At 46.4% G+C, this 13,486-nt stretch overlaps 1 protein-coding gene across 3 annotated transcripts in view; it reads left to right on the forward strand.

Moving 5' to 3' along the window:
• The first annotated feature begins 331 nt into the window (after positions 1 to 331).
• Positions 332 to 13,486, forward strand: part of BMPR1A (bone morphogenetic protein receptor type 1A) — a 140,864-nt gene continuing 127,709 nt past the window's right edge. For all 3 annotated transcript variants that reach the window (XR_012754231.1, XM_075349000.1, XM_075349001.1), the window contains exon 1: positions 332 to 484. The gene's annotated coding sequence lies outside the window, so the exon portion shown is untranslated. The remainder of the gene's footprint in view (positions 485 to 13,486) is intronic.

Consider the following 13,486-nt stretch of genomic DNA (forward strand, 5'->3'; position numbering starts at 1 on the left):
AACATCAGGAGCAGCTCATAGATGTGTCACTACAGGACCAACAAAGGCCAAACATCAGGAGCAGCCCATAGATGTGTCACTACAGGACCAACAAAGACCAAACATCAGGAGCTGCCCATAGATGTGTCTCTATGACGAGCAGCAGAACGTCTTCGCACTTGCGGTCTGTGGTCTGCGCCAATCGCTTGGAATCAGTTCCGCTCTCCCTGTGACCAGCTGCTATAGGGTTAATCACGCTCGCTCTCTTTTCGAGGAACCTATTGGGACAACGCTAGTGACGTCATCGCAGGCGCGTCCCCGCCCCCTTTTGCGGTGTTGTGCGTGGCGGGCACGTGCACGGAGCGGCGGGAGCGCGCACTGAGAGGTGTGAGGGAGTGAATAGCGCAGGCGGCGGCTGTGAACGACAACGAGCGAGAAGTGTGTAACTCCGGGAAGGATTTATCGCAGCGGCGGAGAGGAGCGGCATGGCGGCCGGAGGGGTCGGGTGAGTGCTGCGCTCATACAGGCGCCGGGTACAAGTTGCGCTCCCGTGTAGTGGGGCGGACGGAGACTCACCTATGCGCAGGCCTGCGTGCACAATACATGGGAGAAGTGAGTGCTCACTCCGGGAGGGCGCCTGTGGGCCACCAGCATCGGGCCACCAGCATCGGGCCACCATGGCGCTTGTAGCCGGTCGGAGCCGCAGTTCTCTGCTGGTCCCTTTATCTGTTTGTTGTGGTCTGGTCACTTAGGGGTTACATGCATGTTGCGTTCTAGTGCCCATAGTGAGCGGCCACCTCCAGGGCCATAGTGTGACCGGAGGGGCCGCGGCAGAGCATAACCCTGCGGAGAGGGGCTTCTTTCGCAGCCCGGTAGAGCGAGGGGACATATTAGCCGTCGTGTCCTGACCCATGTGCGGTGTCACGCAGAACATTTGTCCTGTTGGTCCAGTGGAGGCGATTTATTGTTCTATTACTTTTTATTGTTTGGCCCCATTTATAGAGATGTCATAATATGAGAGTTTGTGGGGTTTGCTGCTGAGAAACGCACTGATGCTAGAACATGAGGGCTGTGTTGCGCGCTGGCGCCGGGCTGTGTTGCGCGCTGGCGCCGGGCTGTGTTGCGCGCTGGCGCCGGGCTGTGTTGCGCGCTGGCGCCGGGCTGTGTTGCGCGCTGGCGCCGGGCTGTGTTGCGCGCTGGCGCCGGGCTGTGTTGCGCGCTGGCGCCGGGCTGTGTTGCGCGCTGGCGCCGGGCTGTGTTGCGCGCTGGCGCCGGGCTGTGTTGCGCGCTGGCGCCGGGCTGTGTTGCGCGCTGGCGCCGGGCTGTGTTGCGCGCTGGCGCCGGGCTGTGTTGCGCGCTGGCGCCGGGCTGTGTTCCAGAAGCTAATGATTTGCATCCCCATCTTCACAATAAAATAGACTTGTGCACAATTGTTTTTCCCAATATGAGGATATTTAGTTTACAGTACGACATAATGTAGAGGGCGCAATCCTGTCCACAGCGCTGTACAGTGTCCCCATCGGGGCTCACACTCCAGACTGTCTATACAGTCTCTGTGGATGTTTCGCATCATTCTCTATGAACAGTGCACAGTAATGTGTATGGCGACCATTATATGTGCAGGTAGAGATTTACTCCTGCTCAGTGATAAAGCAGACAGGCTATGGCAGCGATCTGTGTGGACTCCATCACAATGCTTTAGGCTGTGTTCACACTGAGTGTGTAAGACCAGAAATGCTCCAAAAAACACCAGAAGTTCAAAAACAGTGAGAATATACCCATAGGCTGCACACTGAGTGATTGGAGGGAAAAGGATTCTGGAGGGTTTTTGCTCCACAAACTTAGCAAAAAGACTGTATAAATAAAGGGATTCTCTGGGCTAAACCTAAATTTGTGCAGTCCATCTATTTGCTGAATAATAACTGTGCGTAACACGTCTCCAACATTCATTACATCACAACTTTTTCTTTTTTTTTATTACACTGCTGGAGTGGTGCTTCAAAATCTACGTTCCATGCCCCCAGTCTTATACGCACCCCCCCCCCCGGCATATTGATCTATTATCATCGCCGCTCCTGTCGTTCCCTCATTTGTGACCTGGCGGCTGCTTAAATGTTTCATGGAGTCCGCTGGAGATCACGACTCAATACAGCTCTATGAGAGCCTTGTTTTGGTTCGCATAGACTTGTACACATCATGTAACTTTTAACTTCTAGCCATAGAGAAGTTACGATTAGTGATGAGCAAGCACTACCATGTACAGTACTCATACCGAGCAGGACAGACGCTCAGTCGGGCACAACCCATGTACAGAGTATGATGGAATTCAAAAGGAATTTGAGCATTTTTCGGGGAAATCTGGAAAATGCTTGTGTTCCCCTTTGACTTCCATTATATTCTATACACAAGTTGAGCCCATCCGAGCGTCCGACTGCTGGTTATGGGTCCTGAGCACCCGATCATTGTAGGGCTTGCTCATCACTAGTTACGACCATAAGATGTCGGTGCAGTACTGGAGCGACCACGAATAAAGGTGAAGACGTCAGAGGATGAGTATATCTCTAGGGTCAGGGACCTGAGATTAGAGGCACCACACTGGTATCCATCTATTTTTTTTTTCCCAGTGATGGAGTGGTATTTTATATCTAAGTCCCCTGCCCCCCAGCAGTTTCATCTTTTTTTGGCTCCAGTCTTGTCCCGTGGCGCCATCTTGTGTCAGTAACTTCTGACTGGCCGGAAGTTAAGTTACTTCTCAAGCGCACAGTGCAACTCTATGGGAACCAGAAAGCGTCCAAAACGAGGCTCTCAGAGATGTATTGAGTGATGACCTCCGAGCGCTGGAGCTGCCGGCAGGTCACAAATTGCCAGAGACCGACCAAAGTAGCTGCAATTACAAAAAGACTGCTGCAGGTGAGTATTAGACAGGGGGCAGGGGACTACAACTACAGAGGGGAAATAAAAGGCAGAAATAGACGCCTGATATCCAATGAGCCGATGTTCTCAAATCCATGTCCTAATGGCTTTATATCCTCACTGTGATAGGAGTATTTTACTTAAAAAGGAAAAAAAGCTTATTTAATAAGTAGAGCTATACAGCTGTTCTGACATGGCCTTTCAAAGTAAGTACACCAGCCTGATCTGCTGGTTCAGATCTGCTTAATTATACAGTGTATTTTTGTGATTTCTCCAATATTTATAGTGGATGAAATACAATAACAAGAAATGAATGCATTGTTTCCCTGATAACTTGTGTGGTTCCTTGGAGCCACACGTCCGGCTTTTCCTGGGCTGTGCTGGTGTGAGGACGCTCCTAATGGCGGCATTGTCCAGGCTCGTGGTGCGGTAGTGCTGTGTATTGTGCGGGTCGGGCTCTGAGCGGTCTCCAGACCCTCACATAAGCGCGGTGACCATGATCCCCTGAATGATGCTCCTGATGGATTGCTCTCATGTGTAGCTGTTGGTATAAATTCATCACATACTCGCATGTTGTTGATGTAATGGCAGAAGCTGTCAGTGATGAATCTGTGTTATTTATATCTTGCCGTCCGCGATGTCTAAGAAATAGAATCGAATAGGCAGAGGTCTGTATTCCTTGGTGGGGATTGTTTTTTTTGCATTTGAGATAGTCACTATAGACTAAATATATAAACCCAGAGACACTATGCCAGGGAAACGTGCTACTATATACAGGCCATCCTTATTAATGGGACGCTGGTGTAAATACGATCATGTGACCCCAGCCTGTCAGTGGAGAAAACAGACAGCACTCAGACCAATATTATTCAATGGGGCAGTGCAGAAAAAAAATAAGAAATCACAGCATGTATAATTTTCCTCTGAAAATCAAATAAGACTCATTCAAGTCTGTGGGTGCAAGAAAAAAAGATTGCATTCCACAGTATTCTATCCAATGTCTACAGATACATTGTAATTCTGTGACATGGGAAACTGGAAATGGTCCTGTGAATTAACTACTGCTGTAAAAAAAAATAAAAAAATGTACAGCACATGGCTGACAAGTGAGGAAAAAATCGTGCCGCTTATCTGGATAAGAATTGGACAGATTATTTGATGCCCATAAATCTTTTGGCACGTTCGCTCCTGTTCACATTGTGGACTCCTAACCTGTGGGCAGCAAAGGACGTACGGTAGGTAGGTAAAGGAGCACAAATCTTTTGGAGCCTCACCTGTGTTTGCATTATTTTCTTTGAAGAACACTGTTCTATTGTCTTTTGCCCTACTATGTATACCCCTTTCACATGTAAAGCGCCATGGAATTGATGGCGCTATAATAATAATTGTCTAGGATTTCTAAAACTCAGGGGATCTGATCATAAAGCAAAACCATTTTTGGAGCGTGGTCACACTGCATCATTTTCTGGAGTTTGAGCTGATCTGCACCGAAAAACACTGGAAGCAGGGCTCACAAAATAAATAAAAACCTAAAAGAATCTTCCTATTCATTTCTATGGAAAAATTACTTGGCCTTCATTTGTTCAGGCACTTGAGCTTCTTTTGAGCTCTCCAGGGATGCAAAAACGCCAGCTTGGAGAAAAAAACGTGCGTGCCATTTCTTTGAAGAGTGTCCTGATTCAAAATGCTGCAAACTAGACACTGTCCATTCAGAAGGGGTAGAAAAACAACACGCCAAGACACTTTCTTGAAGTATTTTCCTATACAAAACACTGTTTTTAACCAATAGAAGAAAACAGTGTGAACATAGCCTTACCTCGTAAATTTCTTCTGAGGCCTGATATGACCATGTGCAGCCAGTGACTGTCCAGCTTATCCCGTACTGTCCATGCAAGCAGCGCTGCTAAGGCCTGATATGACCATGTGCAGCCAGTGACTGTCCAGCTTATCCCGTACTGTCCATGCAAGCAGTGCTGCTGAGGCCTGATATAACCATGTGCAGCCAGTGACTGTCCAGCTTATCCCGTACTGTCCATGCAAGCAGCGCTGCTGAGGCCTGATATGACCATGTGCAGCCAGTGACTGTCCAGCTTATCCCGTACTGTCCATGCAAGCAGCGCTGCTGAGGCCTGATATAGTCATGTGCAGCCAGTGACTGTCCAGCTTATCCCGTACTGTCCATGCAAGCAGCGCTGCTGAGGCCTGATATAACCATGTGCAGCCAGTGACTGTCCAGCTTATCCCGTACTGTCCATGCAAGCAGCGCTGCTGAGGCCTGATATAACCATGTGCAGCCAGTGACTGTCCAGCTTATCCCATACTGTCCATGCAAGCAGCGCTGCTGAGGCCTGATATAGCCATGTGCAGCCAGTGACTGTCCAGCTTATCCCATACTGTCCATGCAAGCAGCGCTGCTGAGGCCTGATATAGCCATGTGCAGCCAGTGACTGTCCAGCTTATCCCATACTGTCCATGCAAGCAGCGCTGCTGAGGCCTGATATAGTCATGTGCAGCCAGTGACTGTCCAGCTTTATTCCGTACTGTCCATGCAAGCAGCGCTGCTGAGGCCTGATATAACCATGTGCAGCCAGTGACTGTCCATGAAAGCAGCGCTGCTGAGGCCTGATATGACCATGTGCAGCCAGTAACTGTCCATGAAAGCAGCGCTGCTGAGGCCTGATATAACCATGTGCAGCCAGTGACTGTCCATGAAAGCAGCGCTGCTGAGGCCTGATATGACCATGTGCAGCCAGTAACTGTCCATGAAAGCAGCGCTGCTGAGGCCTGATATAACCATGTGCAGCCAGTGACTGTCCATGCAGGCAGCGCTGCTGAGGCCAGCGATTGGCGGCAGCGCTTGTGCATGTTTGGCAGGTCATCACTGTAGGGGGTGGTGGATTAAAGTGAGTAGTAATTTATCACATGCTCTTCAAAGCAAATTTTGTTTAACACACATCCCTGATCGCACCTCTTTAACACTTTCGTGGAGAAACAATGCCCAAGAAAATCAGTCTAATTAAAAATAGTAAGTAATGTTACTTCTATAGCGCAAACGTATTCTAGAGCACTTTACAATAAAGGTAATAACATCTCAGAAGTATAATTCCAGTTTTCTGAGCCCATGCGAGTTTTCGGTGCCATGGGTTGTTACTTGCCAGCAGGGTTAAATATCTAAACACCCACACGCTGCTGGCTGACATTTTTCTTAGGCTGTGGCATTGAAAGAATGAGAGGAGGAAAAATCCAGTCCAAAAGGGAGATTGACTTTTTTTTCCCATCTCCACAAAATATTGAGTGCACCAGATTTACATAAAGTATACCCCGCACTCACATTTACTGGGGGACGGTATTGTGACTTATCTTCTGCAGGCTGCCTTTGCTGGATAGGACATTCCCTGTTGCTGTTGTCTTGTCACTGGTGCAGTCTATGGAGAATTCAGCCTGTCGCTGGGAACAGCTGAGGGGTTGTTACAGTGTGCTGACACTTATACGCCAGGGCCTTGTGAAGGGGCAAGCTTCAGGGTCACATTTTAGATTTCACCATTGCCAAAGAAAAACTGATAGACAGTAGTAAATGTTTTTTTTCTTTGCAGTAAAAGAAAAAGCGATGTCCAAAAAAGTTTTTTTTCTGCACTTAATTGCATTTTTGGGGTGTCATTTGTCTACAGTACATGTTTAAATAAAGTTAGTTTCATTCACCACATTAGCAGCATAAACACACCTGCATTTTTGCACTCTCATTGCTTTCAATGGTGAAAAAAGCTGAAAGAATTGACATCCTGATTCTTTTGAAGAAGTTTTTTGTCAGGAAAAAATAGCGGGTGCGTGTCTGTGAGATTTCTGGAATCTGTGTTTCCTGGTACTGTAAAAAAAAGCAGCTTTTAATTTACGTAAAACTCATGAAAAATAAAAAAAATCACAGCAGAAATGCAAAGTGTGAACATAGCCCCAGACTAGTCAAAGAATTTGCTTCTCTCATCTAAATGATGGCTCTTTCCAAATCGAGATCGTTAGTTCTGACATTGGGGCTAACATCTGGATCTGTGCTATCTGAAATGGGAGAATAGGGCTCTGGAAAGTGTTTTACAGCTTTAGGCTGCTTTCACACATCCGGTTTTTGCAGTGCGGCACAATCCGGCTCAAACCTATGCTACGGATGCGGCGAAAAAAACGGATCCGTTGGATAAGTTTTTCCATGTGGCCCATCCGTTTTTTGACTGATGCGGCTTGACGCTGAGCATGCGCAGCTCAAAAAACCGCATCCGGCGTCCTTAGGCTTGCATTGTAAATCGCGCCAGATCCAATGCGATGCGTTTTTTTTCGCCGCAGACAAAACGTTGACTTGAACATTTTATCCGGCTGCCGCATCGGCTAAATATGCCGCATCCGTCAAAAAACTGACGCGACGCAAGGCCATGCGACACAATCCGGCGCTAATAAAAGTCTATGTGGAAAAACCGCACCTGGCAGCAAAAAAAAAAACGGATGCGGTTTTCCCACAAAGCGCCATATTGTGCGGCACAGCAAAAACCGGATGTGTGAAAGCAGCCTTAGGCTATGTGCGCACAGTGCGTTTTTCGCGGCGTTTTTGCGCGTTTTTCGGGTGCGTTTTTGGCCTCAAAACTGCATGACTTTGCTTCCCCAGCAAAGTCTGAGTTTTAAATTTTGCTGTCCGCACACAACTGTTTTTTTAAGCTGCATTTTTGAGCTTGAAAAAAAAATGGGCATGTCAATTCTTTCCTGCGTTTTTCTGCGTTTTCCCCCATACAATGCATTGGAAAAACGCAGCAAAACACAGAGATCAAAAACGCACCAAATCGCGCTAAAAACGCATGCATTTTTTGATGCGTTTTTTCGACGCAGGTGCGTTTTTGTGCGTTTTTAGCGTCCAAAAACGCAGCGTCAAAAAGACGCAGTGTGCGAACCTAGCCTAACTCTTAGCTCCTTGTTTTGCTTCTTAGTTGCTCGTATTGTCTTACCCTCCTTGACATGTCAGTGCTGGTCCATCTCCTCAGTATTCTCACTTATCAGCAGAGGTTTGTAAATCATTACATGTTATTTTGGATTGATCTTCCGTATATTTCATAGCATCAAGAACTTGAGCCCTTTTGTCTTCTAATGCCGGGGTCACATGACCGTAGACAATCGGATCGATTATTCTAATGACGCTGATCAAACTGAAAATAAAGCACACTATGAGGAGAAGATGGAGAGCGAGATTTCTCCACCTTCTCCATTGTGTGTGTGCATAAATCAGGGTGCACTTGGGTGACCTCTGCCTGCAGTCTGATGATATCCACGCATCCCTAGACTTGTATCGGTGACTGACATCCAATTTACATGTCAAATCGCAGCATGCAGAGCTTTCCTCATGCCGAATTGGTATGAGAAAAAACTCACTGATCGCCAATATAAACTTAAGAACCATAATTTTAACCTCTTCGCCACCTTCCGATTTTCCGTTTCTTCCAAGAGCCATAGCATTTTTTGGTGGGACCAGTTGTACTTCTGAATGACCCTATTTATTCTACCAAATTGTCTACTGGAAAATGGGAAAAAAATCCAAGTGCTGTGAACCTACAAAAAAAAGGTCAATTCTACAATTGTTTTTCGGGTCTTTATTTACCATGTTCACTATATGGTAAGGCTTATCTGACATTCCGATGCCCCAGGTCAGTACTAGTATGTAGATGCCAAACGTATAGTTTTTTTTTTTTTTTTTTTTTTAAGTGGTGAAGAAAATTCAGAAGGTTGTCCTATAAAAAAAATTGCTTTTGGAGTCATTTTCTGGGAATCGTAAGGTTTTTCCATTTTTAGGATCTGGGGTTCACCGATGGCTTATTTTTTGTGATGTTAGCTGACGTTTTTATAGATGCCGTTTTTGGGTAGATATGATGTTTTGATTGCCTCTTAATGTATCATATTGCAGTGTTACAGTGACCAAAACCCCCCAATTCAGGCTTTTTGTTTTTTTGTTATACAGTTTACCGTTCAGATTAATTTATTTTATGTTTTGATAGATCGGACATTTCTGAACTCAGCAATACCAAATTAGTATTTTTGTGTATTTTTCAATTTGCTAAAAGGGGGGTGATTTGACCTTTTGTGTATTTATTTGTATAACTTTCTATTGTATTTACTAGACTTCCTAGGGGACTTGACGCAGCGTCATTGTCTGATCAGTATCAGCACTAATCTGCTCCTGTCCTATGAATGCCTACTCACAGCCGACATTCCTAGAAGGATCGTCGTCACAGTAGTAATCATCTGACATCCGGCTGTCCTGACAACCCATCAGTGCCCCGTAATCTCGTCACCGGAGTGCTGATGAGTGTAGGGAATAGTGCACTCCCCACTGTATGTGTTAAATCCCGCTATCAGATTGACAGCAGGATTTCACTGGTTAACAGCTGATTCACCCGCTGCCGTTAAAAGCACATTACGGCTGATTAAATCAGCCAATGTGGGGCAAAAGATGTGGGCTCAGCGTGTGAGCTCGTATCAAAGGCGAGGTGCGACCGAAGATGTACCCGTACTCCAAGGTTGTGAAGGATGAACGTAATGGTCAGAAATGGCCGTGTTTACCTTTGGGTGAAGCGTATTCTGAAGTCACATGAAGTGACTGATTTTATAATTTCTGAATATTAGTCTGTGCGCACGTTGCGTAAATACATGCAGTTACGCTGCGCTTTGTAGCGCAGCGTAACTGCATGCGTCCTGCGTCCCCTGCACAGTCTATGGAGATTGTGCAGGGGCCGTGCGCACGTGGCGTCTTAGAGCGCAACGCTTCGGCTGCTGCCTGAAGCGCTGCGTTCTAGAAGTGACATGTCACTTCTTTCCTGCGCTTTGCCGGCAGCTCCTGCTCTGTCTATGGGAGGAGCTGCAGGCAGAGCGCATGGAATCGGCTTTTTTTTTTTTCTCTACGGACATTTTCTGCAGCGATTTGAAGCGCACGTGTGCTCTTCAGATCGCTGCAGAAAATTCTGCAGTGACTGTACGCAACGTGCGCACATAGCCTTAAGGCCCCTTTACACACTGAAACTTTCTAGCGATCCCACCAGCGATCCCAACCTGGCCGGGATCGCTACAAAGTCGCTGGTGAGCTGTCAAACAGGCAAACCTGGCCAACGACGCAACAGCGATCCGGACCTGCAGAACGACCTAGCTAGTCATTGGGGACGTTGTAAAGCAGCTTTTTTAAAGGGAAGTCACTAACGAAGTCGCTGTAAAGTCCCCTTTACACACTGAGACTTTCTAGCGATCACGCTGCACAGCGGGAAACAAAGGACCAAAGAATGGTCCTGAACGATTTGTAGCGATCACAACTTCACAGCAGGGGCCAGGCCGCTGATGTGTTTCACACACTGCAATGTCGCTGGGGAGGTTGCTATAACGTCACAAAACCGGTGACGTTACAGCGATGTCGTTTGCGATGTTGCAGTGTGTAAAGCCACCTTTACTGTATAACATAAGTATGAGTAAGAAGTGTTTTGTTTTTTGGGGGATGGGGGTCCGTTTTGATCTCTTGAGGCTGCCCCAGGAGGTGGTAATGCTGTGATTTTTCAGGTTACGTCCTGGAGCTCTTGATGTTTTTATTCCTTCTCTTTGCCTGGGATGATGAGCAGTCACCTAGGTTCTCTGTGTCCAGAAGGCGCAGTCGAAGTCAATAAGTGACACATTAGGTTAAACCTTGACTGCAGTGCAGTTGGAGCCTCCCTTGTCTGCCCAGTGGAGTGTATGCATGGTTACTTGTAATGCTGGTTATGTTATAGGGAAGCATGGATGATAAAGATTACATTCTGTTCCTGACATCTATGACCTTGTGTTTATCAGCAGAGGAGGTGGCATTGTTCCCAGAATCATTTTTAGTTAATATCTTGTTAGCTACTGTAGATGCAGTTCCGGAGCTACCAGTGTCCTAGCTGTATACACTGCGCGATGTCCAGGCGACGGGATCACCAAATGACAAGATTACAACTTACCTGTGTCCTAGCTGTTCACCTTGCGTGTTGTCCAAGTGACAGGATCACCAACTGACAACATAACTGCTTACCTGTGTCCTTGCTGTTTACACTGCGTGATGTCCAGGTGACAGGACCACCAAATGACAACATAACTGCTTACCTATGTCCTAGCTGTTCACCTTGCGTGTTGTCCAGGTGACAGGACCACCAACTGACAACATAACTGCTTACCTGTGTCCTTGCTGTTTACACTTGTGATGTCCAGTCGTCGGGACCACCAACTGACAACATACAACTTACACTTGCCCTCCTGCGTCTTTACGTTTTTTTTCAGCATCACTCTGGTCTTGTGGTGCGATCTTGTGCCCGTAACGTCCGACTGGCCAGAAAGCAAAAGTTACATCACAAGCTCTCACTACAAGTATGAGAGCCAGAAAGAGGCGAGAAAAAGAACACTGGAGATGGTATTAAAGGAGTTGTCTCCTCTTACTAAAATGGTAAAATTGCAAAGTGCTTGTTACAAATCCTCTCCTATCAAGAATGAAGGGATTTTAATTCTATGGTTCACTTAGTTGTGTAGGTTGCTGGTTTCTCTGCATAGTATCCAATATGGACAATTTTCTAGGCAAGAAACTTGCGCTCACAAGCTCTTTGATCTAGAGCCTGCAAACACTTCTCTGAATCTGACACGTTGGATCTGGCCGTCTGTATTCCCACTGCACTCTTTGATACTGCAGAGACAAAGCTGCCTCTGCCAGCAGCCCGGGAAAGTGCTCAGTTCTTCCAAGCAACACGGCTAGGTTCGCACACTGCGTCTTTTTGACGCTGCGTTTTTGTGCGTTTTTGGCCGCTAAAAACGCACAAAAACACACCTGCGTCGAAAAAACACATAAAAAAACGCATGCGTTTTTGACGCGATTTGGTGCGTTTTTGGCTGCGCTTTGCTGCGTTTTTCCAATGCATTGCATGGGAGTAAAACGCAGAAAAACGCAGGAAAGAACTGACATGTCCATTTTTTTTTTTTTTAACTCAAAAACGCAGGTAAAAAAAACAGATGTGTGCGGACAGCAGAAATGAAAACTCATAGACTTTGCTGGGGAAGCAAACTCCTGCATTTTTGAAGCCAAAAACGCACCCGAAAAACGCGCAAAAACGCACTGTGCGCACATAGCCTTATGGTGCTGGTCCGAACTGTGAATAATCAGGAGCCCTCCGATCCCAAGAGGCAATGGAGAGGTGCACTCCTGATCAACAAATGTGAGACCACCTCATTCTGTGCTATGATCAGCTTGTAGGGAAATGAATAATGATTTTTACTTGTATAATGCCAACATATTCTGCAGCAATTTAGAATCCAGGAGACATGTACAGACAATATAACACCTCATTCATCAGATACGCAGAGGAGTGAGAGCCTTGCTGGAAGCTCCCAATCTGAGATAGAAGGGCAATTCCTATATTTACCTTTTTGCTGCATTTTATATTAGGAAAATTTGTTTCTCATTTTAAACCTTGTAAACTCCATCTATGAATATAATATGTTTATGAAACCCTTATATTTTATTCCGATATTTAGATATTAGATATACTTTTATTCCTCTTACTGCCATGGTATGTTCTTTTCCAGAGCCATTGACCTTGCATTGTTACAGGGGTCGGGTCAATCATGATTAATTTTAAAGGGTAAAAGGTCAGCGCTTAATTCTGAAGATTTATCCGTGCAATTACTGGAGCTAAAATGACCACATCACGATTCTAACCAGACTAATGCATTTATTTTATTTTGGTACATCTGCACATGTAGATAAATGCACACATTCCCACACTCAGTATTTGTCATTTAGCCAAGTCACCAGACATGAGAAATGCAGAAGGATTTAGTGATGTAAGAAGGATGGACAAGTGATTCTAGACATTTATGCGTCACACGGTACGATATATCATGCGATTGCATGAGCGATCGTACCAGCCCCCGTCGTTTGTGCGTCACGGGCAATTAGTTGCCCGTGGCACACAGTCATTAAACCGCCGTCACACGTACTTACCTGCTGAGCGACCTCGCTGTGGACGGCGAACATCCACTTCCTAAAGGGGGAGGGATGTTCGGCGTCACAGCGACGTCACACAGCGGCCGGCCAATAGAAGCGGAGGGGCGGAGATGAGCGGGACGTAACATCCCGCCCACCTCCTTCCTTCCGCATTGCCGCGGGACGCAGGTAAGCTGTGTTCATCGTTCCCGGGGTGTCACACGGAGCGATGTGTGCTGCCCCGGGTACGATGAACAACCGGCGCCATTAAAAATAAACAATTTTTTAAAAATAAGCGACGAGTACACGACTCACGATTTGTGAGCGATACTGCGTCGCTCGGAGGTGTCACACGAAACGACGCAAGCGATGCCGGATGTGCGTCACGAAAACCGTGACTCCGACGATGCATCGCACAATAGCTCGTCTCGTGTGACGCCCGCATTAGACTAAACATGGAGGGATTTTAGTAGATTTTAAAAATCTCATTTGGTGACAGGAGAAAGGAAAACAACAACAACAAATGAATTCATAGCAAAATCCCTTCATAGAATGATGAATAGATAGTGTTCACGGAAACTATTAACCATTATTCTATAACGC

Source organism: Anomaloglossus baeobatrachus, chromosome 5 (assembly GCF_048569485.1).
Source record: "Anomaloglossus baeobatrachus isolate aAnoBae1 chromosome 5, aAnoBae1.hap1, whole genome shotgun sequence".
In the NCBI taxonomy this organism is placed as follows: Eukaryota; Metazoa; Chordata; class Amphibia; order Anura; family Aromobatidae; genus Anomaloglossus; species Anomaloglossus baeobatrachus.